This window comes from Aotus nancymaae, unplaced genomic scaffold (genome assembly GCF_030222135.1).
Source record: "Aotus nancymaae isolate 86718 unplaced genomic scaffold, 86718_ANA_hifiasm-v0.15.2.pri h1tg000006l, whole genome shotgun sequence".
Taxonomy (NCBI): domain Eukaryota; kingdom Metazoa; phylum Chordata; class Mammalia; order Primates; family Aotidae; genus Aotus; species Aotus nancymaae.
This window is the reverse complement of record NW_026988417.1, coordinates 51,155,451-51,165,217: the sequence shown is the minus strand read 5'-3', so window position 1 is coordinate 51,165,217 and position 9,767 is coordinate 51,155,451. Positions and strand designations below refer to the sequence as shown.

At 39.1% G+C, this 9,767-nt stretch overlaps 1 long non-coding RNA gene across 1 annotated transcript; it reads left to right on the top strand.

Moving 5' to 3' along the window:
- The first annotated feature begins 1,765 nt into the window (after nucleotides 1-1,765).
- Nucleotides 1,766-9,551, top strand: LOC135269728 (uncharacterized). The gene is made up of 3 exons (XR_010337997.1): nucleotides 1,766-1,851; nucleotides 3,179-3,227; nucleotides 9,480-9,551. It is a non-coding gene; the product is annotated as an uncharacterized LOC135269728 (long non-coding RNA).
- The last annotated feature ends 216 nt before the right edge of the window (nucleotides 9,552-9,767 follow it).

Here is a 9,767-nt window from a genome sequence, read left to right as displayed (position 1 = left end):
AAAGAGCCAAGTGTCTGCATTTATGTATATCAGGAGTTTTCTCGTCATCATGTCTAGGCTTTTGCTTGGAGCAAGGTTGCATCTGGTATAATGTGGGGCAGAGGCCGGGTGCGGCAGCTTTTGCCTGTAATCCCAGCACTTTGGGAGGCCAAGGCAAGCTGATCACCTGAGGTCAGGAGTTCGAGACCAGTCTGGCCAACATGGCGAAACCCTGTCTCCACTGAAAATACAAAAATTAGCTGGGCATGGTGACACATGCCTGTAATCCCAGCTACTTGGGAGGCTGAGGCAGGAGAATCGCTTGAACCTGGGAGGCTGAGGTTGCAGTGAGTCAAGATTGTGTGACTGTACTCTAGCCTGGGCGACAAAGTGATACTCTGTCTCAAAAAATAAAAAAATATATTATGGGACAGAAAGTTTCAAGACCAAGGTGTACAGGGGTCAGCGTGAACAGCAGCATGCTGAGGTCAGCCTGCAATCCAAGGGGCAAGTGGGATCTAACATTGAGAAGTCACCTGGGTAATGCTTGGAGCCAATTGGGTGACACCAAAAGCCAAACTAAAACCAGGAATCTGGGAGCAAATGCTAGGGGACCCAAATAAATTTGCACTAGGTAACTCTCTGGCTTCAGGCAGATGTTTCATCCTTAGCCATGTTTCTCAAGCTTTTTTGACCACAGCTCATAGTATGAAATATATTTTATATTATAGCCTGATGCACACTCCCGTGTCAGAGTTTCAGAGAGATACTTGCCCTTACCATGCATCTGTCATTCTCATGTTTTCGGTTCTCTTAGGTTCAATTCTATTTCATTTAGAGATGTTAGTAGGAGACTTAATAAACTGATTTCATGATCCGCTAATTGATAGAAATACATAGCTCAAAATGTACTGTCTTAGAGACTGGGGAGATGGGACCCAGAGAGCACAGAAAGAAGCCAAACACAACTGGAGGACATGGCTTCTGATTTCCAGGCTTTGAAAACTCCTTAGGAAGTTAGAATGTGACATGAAACAACAAAATAACACATTTGGAGTGAATAAATCAAAACAAGCAGGTTCACAAGCAAATCAGTATTAATACTAGAAGTGTTGACTCCAGATGCGAAAAATCAAGTTAGAGTCAGTGATTAGAGGTTTCCTAGAATAATAGGGGCAAAGCCAGCTTTGGAGTAACTTATCTGGATAAAGCATCCGGAGAAGTAAATAGCACAGATAGTGTAACAACATACTTCAGTAGATGACCCTAAATTGTGGTTCTGGTTTGGCGAGGAGAGCGTGTCTAGCATAGAGGGATAAAGAAATTAACTTAGGTGAGACGAGGTAGGTGGAAGATTTCAATACTTTAGGCTCAGCCTCCAAAAGACATTAGAAGAAAACTACCCTTATCTATGTAATTAACACAGTGTAATTGTGTTTAAGGATTATTCTAGTGACTGCTAAGAGAGGATGCATTGCCATCAGATTTATTGGAAACAAGGAATATTGTTGTAATCTAGATAGAGTGAAAAGTCTAATCTAATGTCACAGGAATGAAAATACAAGAAGGGAAGGATCCAGGAGACCTGAGGATGCACTTGGTGCTTGTAGATAACTTTCATGACCTATCTTCTTGGCATAAGCCTCCAAGCTGAGTGTAACTTGAGAAGTAATTAGAGGACTGGCTCTCAAGTTACACTTGCATAGATAAGTGTGCCCTGCCAAGGCACTATCTTTCCCCCAACATGATCTGGAATTACCAGTATTCATCGTTGCTGGGTTAAACCACAAAGACAAAACTGCTTCAAAAGTCTTTGGACCTGGTAGGCTGGGGCAGTAACCTTTCGTCAGACCCCCTTCTATCTCTGAAAAGGTATGTATGAATTTAAGAAAAGCTAACTCTTTGGAAAAATTGGACCTAGACCTCCAAGCTAATGAAAGAAGAGAGATTCTTCATGTGAATGGGAATGGCTGGACCTCAGAGCCCTGCCTTCTCTTTCTAGAAGTTATCTTTCCCTTGGGGATCTCACTAATTGCCCTGCTTCTCTGTTAGTACTGGGGTCACCCTTCACTTTTCCACTTGCCTGCCTAGGGCTTGGGTTCATTAGAGAAATGTGACAACAGGTTTAGCTACAAACACCCATTAAGATCAAGCATCAGAACCTCGGGTGTGCACAATGACAGCTTGCACAGGTGAACACTCAGCCCTCTCTTGGCACTGTGCCTATTCCACCCATGCTATTAACTGCTTTGAACAAAGTTGCTTCTATATTGATCTCTTCCCCCTTACTAACTGATGAGCCCCCAATAGACAGAGCTAGCATCTTACTCCTTTACACATCACCTTAGTGCTTAATACACAGTACCTTGCACTAATGTTTGCACATAAATTAACAGCATATTTAGAATATGAGGCATGATGATGGTATTCCAGGTGTGTCTACAAGGCTGAAGTTAAAAATCATATCTTTTATTTAAGAGACTAACCCTAAATTATTTTCCATGGCAGTTTAGTAGAGATTAGTTTATCAAATTAGTTATTTGGACTTGAATTCACTGTGAAGACATGGATGATAAATGTCAAGGGGGAGACCTCAAGAAGGGGCTGGGGAGCCTCAGAGACATTCAGAGAAAGGAAATACACATATAAAAACAGAAGCGGAGCACTGCAATCAAATGTCATCTATTTCACAATCCTACGTCAAATTATTCTGCCTATACCACTGCACATTTGCTTACATGATTTCCTGTAATGGTCTCCCCCAACTTTTTAAATAGTGTGTTTCCTCAGTATCTCCAAGTAGAGCACAAATAGAACGTATTGTTGCTTTTCAAGACTAGCACTATGGGCTATGACCCTTTTCACCCCAAATCTACAATGCTGGCACATAGACGGTGCTCAAGAATAACCTGGGAGTGGATAAATACATACACTCCACAGTGAGGGGCTGTCTCTGCCTCGCTCATTTTATCTTAGACCTAGTGCGTAATAGTCTCAATGAGTGTTTTGTATGAATTAAAAAAAATACATATGTGATGAAGCAATGAATTAAAAAGAAGTAGCTGGCCAGGCACGGTGGCTCACACCTGTAATCCCAGGACTTTGAGAGACTGAGGCAGGCATATCACCTGAGGTCAGGAGTTTTTTCAATGCATCTTGAATTTTTTCATTGCATCTTGAATCCCTTGTTTTCTTTCAGGGCTGGAACAACCATTATCTCTGATAATTTCCTTGTATTCATCACATCTGTAAGTATGTAATAGAAACATTCACTTTTTCAGCTAAAAATCTGGCTGAGAGCGAGAACCAAAGATTATATGTCTTCTATAATGCCTCCATATTTATGATAATCTCTAGAACTAGGAGCTAGTTGAACCTGACCATAGATTACCCATTGACATATTAGATGACTCGATAGTATAACTAATCAGTAGTAATTTAAGCTCCTTTTTGGAATTTTAAGTTAAAGAATCTTTACATGTCAATATAGAAGATGATGCATTAAAGAATTCCAGGTTTCTTTGGTACCCAATTCAGGCTTTTTTTTAGGCCTATTGTCTAGTAATTGCTCAGACGAACTATGAGAAAATATCTGTACATTCCTGGGTAATGACAGATTCTTCCACCCTGAAACATTTCCACCCTGGTCTTCCACCAAGAGGAACTGTTGATGTACCTGGGAGAGGTTTAGAAAGTAAGAACATTTCTGTGAAATGATGTTACACAAATACTGAAATTTATTTCTGAGTTGGAATGGACCACTAGTGGGTCTGTATCTGTCACATATTTATTTTTATTAATTACATAAAATAATTTCAATGTACCATGAAAATCAGGAAAAAGCTTAAAATATGTATTTCCTTTTTCATTAACTATCCTTCTACAACTCCATTTTAAGAAGTGCCTAGTATTTCATCTAATAAATTTCATCGATTCACATCTAATAATAATGTGAATAAGTTTAAAATAAAATCTGTAACAACAAAATATCTACTCTTCTGAAAGTATCCACAGTTTCTCCCAAGACATCATTCTCAGCTTCTAGAAAAACAACACTCAGCACAAAGAAACCTCAGCCCCAGGTAAAATAAATGGAATAAATTTGATGTCTCATTGAACATCTAGATCTTAGGTTCTTTACTATCTAAAATATTGAGGATTGTTGCTCAAAGGAGTACAGAGTAATGAGATAGAAAGATCCTTTTTATTTTGATGCTCTCCAAGGGAGCACTCAAAATTCCTGTGTTCATTTATTTAAGTCTTGGATGGTTCCTAGATGTCTAACTGATAATTACTCTTCCAGGAAGTTTGTAGGATACAAAAGCCACTCCTTCCCTGTAAGATAAGGTAGTTGAACAAGCTAGACAAGATAAATGGCAAAACTTCATAGGATCTTCCTTGATTCTACTTCTAATGTTCTTGATTAAACTTAATTTATATTCACAATCATTTGCAGCTAATCTTTGCTGGGATTGGGGCATAAACATGAGTAATACCCAGTCCTGTAAGGAAGAGAACATTTAATCTCCTTTGGTAAAGTTAATCATTATCTGTAAATACTTCTTAACAATATACATTATTTCCAAATAAGATTTGATTTTTTAAATGTAATTCATTATCACACACATCTATGGCACAAATGGCCTGGCTTGCTTCTTGTAGGGTATCATACTTTTTCTGTCTTAAGGCCCTGTCCCAGGACCTCTGGGCTTCTTCCATATTGACATGTCCTTAAGTAACAAAGTGTCAAAAGGAAATGTTTAATAAGTACAGACAGACACTTCTTTTAGACAAGGATCTCACCATTATATCACCCTCCACTGATGGATGTCCTATCAGCCGTTCCTAAGTGGATAGTTTCCTGCCCAAAGAGAGTTTTCTGTTCTCTTAGAAGCATTGGTTACTGTTTTTTTTCCTCCCTTGAGACACAGTCTCGCTCTGTCACCCAGGCTGGAGTGCAGTGGCACGATCTCAGCTTACTGCAACCTCTGCCTCCTGGGTTCATGTGATTCTCGTGCCTCAGCCTCCTGAGTAGCTGGGATTACAGGGATGCAGCACCACACCTGGCTAATTTTTTGTGATTTTAGTAGCAACCGAGTTTCACCATGTTGGCCAAGCTTCTCTCAAACTCCTGACCTCAGGTGATGTGCCTGCCTCAGTCACTCAAAGTGCTGGGATTACAGGTGAGAGCCACCATGCCTGGCCAGCTACTTCTTTTTTATTCATTCCTTCATCACATATGTATTGAGCACCTACTCTATGGGGCTGCTGCTCTCTGCTTGTGATACCACCTGTCTTGGACCCTAGGCATTTCTCTGCCTTTTTCAAAGTCACGTTTATTTTCTTTACAGAAATAATCAAGCTATTGTTTTAATAATTGTTCTATCACATGTGCTGTGTATCAGAGATTTTCCCTGGACTAACAGTAAAGTAAGTTAGCTTAGGTTTAATTGGAATTGGGATGTCTTACTTGATTGAACTAATGAAAATTACAAGCATTTAGAATTTGAATTACTTTAATAAGGACAAAACAATCATTTTCTAAATTAATTATAACTTATTAACTACCTTTAAACCCTTATTAATTAAATAGGATAGTAAAGTGAAATTTAAAAGATGGATGATTTCCTGAAGGAGATAAAATAGTGATTTTAAACATCTTTCTCTATTGGTCTAGTAGACAAGCACAGCATTGTGTAATTCATCCAGGACTTGGAATAGCAGGACGATGAAAGACTCTGTATAGGTAGAGCATTCTAGGGATGAGAACTAGTGAGGATTATTTTCCAGAGAATGACTGTATTCTCTTTTACCCTATTTCAGTAGTTATTATCTTTTCCTTGGTTGAGAACTTGACAATATAAGTCAACTGATGTTTCCTAAGTATGCCTTATATACTAGGCATTGTGCTGTGACCTGAGGATTTATCAGAACAAAAATAGATCCCTTCAAGACTTTGATGAAAGCTAGGGACTTATTCCAACAGAAGAAAATTAAAATGTATACATGTACATTCATACCAATTTCTGTGTACTAACTCTCAGGAGGTATATAGACCCCTAAAATTCATCCATGAAGATCCCCAGGTCTGTGGACCTGATTTAAGGATCATGGCTCTATTTGAAGTTATTCAAGTAAGGAATGATGTGTGTGTCTTATGACTAGTCACTTAACTCCCTAGGCTTCCATTTCTGTGTTAAATAAGGACAGTCAGTGAAAGCCTTCTATTTCTAAGAATCTAGAAGGCTGTGAATAAGTGTTATATGTATGCTTGCTTGTATGTGTCATCTATCTCTCTGTTGCCCATATTTGTGTGTGGATATAGAAGAAAATAGCACAAAACAGAGCATCACCAGATAGAATAGGAATCAGAGGATCATCTGGAATTTAGAAATCTTATCAATTCTTCCACAAGAGGCAGTGGCAATCCAGAAGGTAAATGACCCCACAGCAAATGAGTGTTTAGTCAAGGCTCGGCCCCGTATTTCCTGACCCTCTGCCCACAGTGTGCATGAAGATTTATCCTGCAGTAATACCCACAAAATGGGTTACAATAGATTAATGACTAGCTTTTTGAATTGACATCAAATCTTCGTTGTTTTCTTGTTGAATTAAAGGATTTGTCTTTAATTAGAGATGTTACTCATGAAAATGGTTTATAAGCTTGGATCCTTGGTATGAAAGACACTTATAAAATTCAAGGATATCTGGGACATCTAAAAGCATTGCTAGTGGCAATAACTCTGGTGTTACGGGTTGAATTGTGCTCCTCCAAAATTCGTATGTTGCAGTCCCAGCCCCCAATACCTCAAAACGTGACTATATTTAAAAACAGGGTCTCTACAGAGGGAATCAAGTTAAAATGAGGGCATTTGGGTGCATCCTAGTCCAATACGATGGGTGTCTTTATAAAAAGGGGAAATTTGGACAGGGAGATTCACCCAAGGAGACAGCCATGTGAACCTGAAGGCAGGGATCAGAGTGATGCTTCTGGAAGCCAAGGAACTCCAAAGATTGCTCACCAACTCCCAGAAGCTAGGGAAGAGGCCTGCAACAGATTTTCTCTCACAACCATCAGAAGAGAGATTTTCTCTCACAACCCTGCTGACACCTGGATTTTGGACTTCTAGCCTCCAGAACCCTGAGGTAATAAATGTCTGTTGTTTAAGCCACCTAGTTTACAATACATTATTACAATAGCCTCAGCAAACCCAGTCTACCTAGGAAGGTCACATGGCCTCACTGGGCTTGGTTTCCTTGTGCATTAAGTGAAGGATGAACCAGATAAGTAGCTTTTTAAAAAATTTTTTTGAGATGGAGTCTTGCTCTGTCACCCAGGCTGGAGTGCAGTTGCACGATCTCAGCTCACTGCAGCCTTTGCCTCCCGGGTTCAAGTGATTCTTTTGTCTCAGCCTCCTGAGTAGCTGGGATCACAGGTATGCGCCACCTGTGCTAATTTTTGTATTTTTAGTAGAGATGGGTTTTCACCATGTTGACCAGGATGGTCCTGAATTCCTGACCTCAAGTGATCCGCCTGCCTTGGCCTCCAAAAGTGCTGTGATTACAGCAGATAAGTAGTTTGTTAATGGTGCTCTTGGAGCCTTTCAGGGGCCTCTGTGTGAGTGTTCATGATACAGAAAACTGTGGAACAGATGAAATAGTATGTATATATAATATATATATATATAATAGTATGCTATACAATATATATGTTATATATACATTTGTATAATATATACTATATTATGTTACTATCAACTATATTATATTTATAATACACATTTATATAATACATACTATGTATTATATACTATATTATATTAATGTGTGTGTGTGTGCATGTGTGCACATGTGTGCATTCAGGGTTCCCCTCACATCTTCTTCCTCTGTACCAGCTGAGGCTGCTTCCCAGAAACAGGTCCTTTCTGTTTTCCAGATAGGAAAAGCTCCCTAAGATATTATGTGAAAGAGCAGGTTTCACAGCAGTGTGCATGGCATGCTTCCTTCCTTTTGTATTAAAACGGGAAATAATTTAGAAAGATGAACAATAACAAACTGTTGGTGAGGACGTGGAGAAACTGGAATACCCATATGTTGCTGGTGGGAAGGTAGAATGATGTAGCCACTTTCAAAAAGAGTCTGGCAGTTTTACAAAATAATTACATGTAGATTTACTGTATGACCCAGCAATCACACTCCTAGATGCATCCCAAGACAATTGAAAGTACCTGTTTACACAAAAATGTGTACATGAGTGTTCATAGCAGTATTATTCATAATAACCAAAAACTTGGAAACAACTATCAATTAATGAATAAATCAAATGTGGTATATGTCTATACAATGGGGATATTCAACCATAGAGAGGAATGAAGTGCTGATACATGCTACCGCATGGATGAACCTTGAAAACATTGTGCTAAGTGAAAGAAGCCAATCACAAAGACCACCTACTGTATGATTCAATTTACATGAAATGTCCAGAATAGACAAACCTATAGAGACAGAAGTAGATTAATGATTGCTTAGGGAGAGTGAGATGAGGGAGCAGAGGGCAGGGGGGTGATAGCCAGGAGGCATGGATGTTAGATTGTTGGAGTGATGAAAATGTTCTTTAATTAAATAGTGATGATGGCTATACATCTTTATGAATATAATAGAAACCACATAATTGTACACCTCAAAAAAGTTAATTTTATAGTATACTAATTATGTTTTAATTTTTAAAACCTGGGAAGAGAATAAAATTTGTTTAGAAAGAGGGACTAATAATTCATTATTTTCTTTATTATGCATAAAGAAACTGTAAGAAGACATAACACACTGGTGGTTACCTGGACTGGGAGGGGCTTCTGAGAGACTCATAACTGAGCAGATGGGGTACACGTGAGAAACAGGGATGTTTTTAAAAAACATGAAATGTAATATCCGGAATCTCTAAAGAACTAAAACAGATTTACAAAACAAACAAACAAACCCATTTAAAAGTAGGCAAAGGATATGAACAGGCACTTTTCAAAAGAAGACATATATGAGGCAAACAAACATATGAAAAAATGCTCATCATCACTGGTCATTAGAGAAATGAAGATCAAAACCACATTGCGATACCAGCTCACGCCAGTTAGAATGGCGATCATTAAAAAATCTGGAGACAATAGATGCTGGAGAGGATGTGGAGAAATAGGAACACTTTTACACTGTTGGTGGGAGTGTAAATTAGTGCAACCATTGTGGAAGTGGCGATTACTCAAGGACCTAGAAATAGAAATTCTATGACCCAGCAATCTCATTACTGGGTATATATCCAAAGGATTATAAATCGTTCTATCATAAAGACACATGCACACGCATGTTTATTGTGGCACAGTTTACAATAGCAAAGACCTGGAACCAACCCAAATGCCCATTGATGATAGACTGGACAGGGAAAATGTGTCACATATGCACCATGGAATACTATGCATCCATAAAAAATGATGAATTTGTGTCCTTTGTAGGGACATGGATGAACCTGGAAACCATCATACTCAGCAAACTGACACAAGAGCAGAAAATCAAACACCGCATGTTCTCACTTATAGGTGAGTGTTAAACAATGAGAACACATGGACACAGGGAGGGGAGCATCGCACACTGGGGTCTGTTGAGGGGGACTGGGGAGGGACTGCGGGGGGTAGGGACTTAGGGAGGGATAACATGGGGAGAAATGCCAGATATAGGTGATGGGGATAGAGGCAGCAAACCACATTGCCATGTATGTACCTATGCAACAATCCTACATGTTC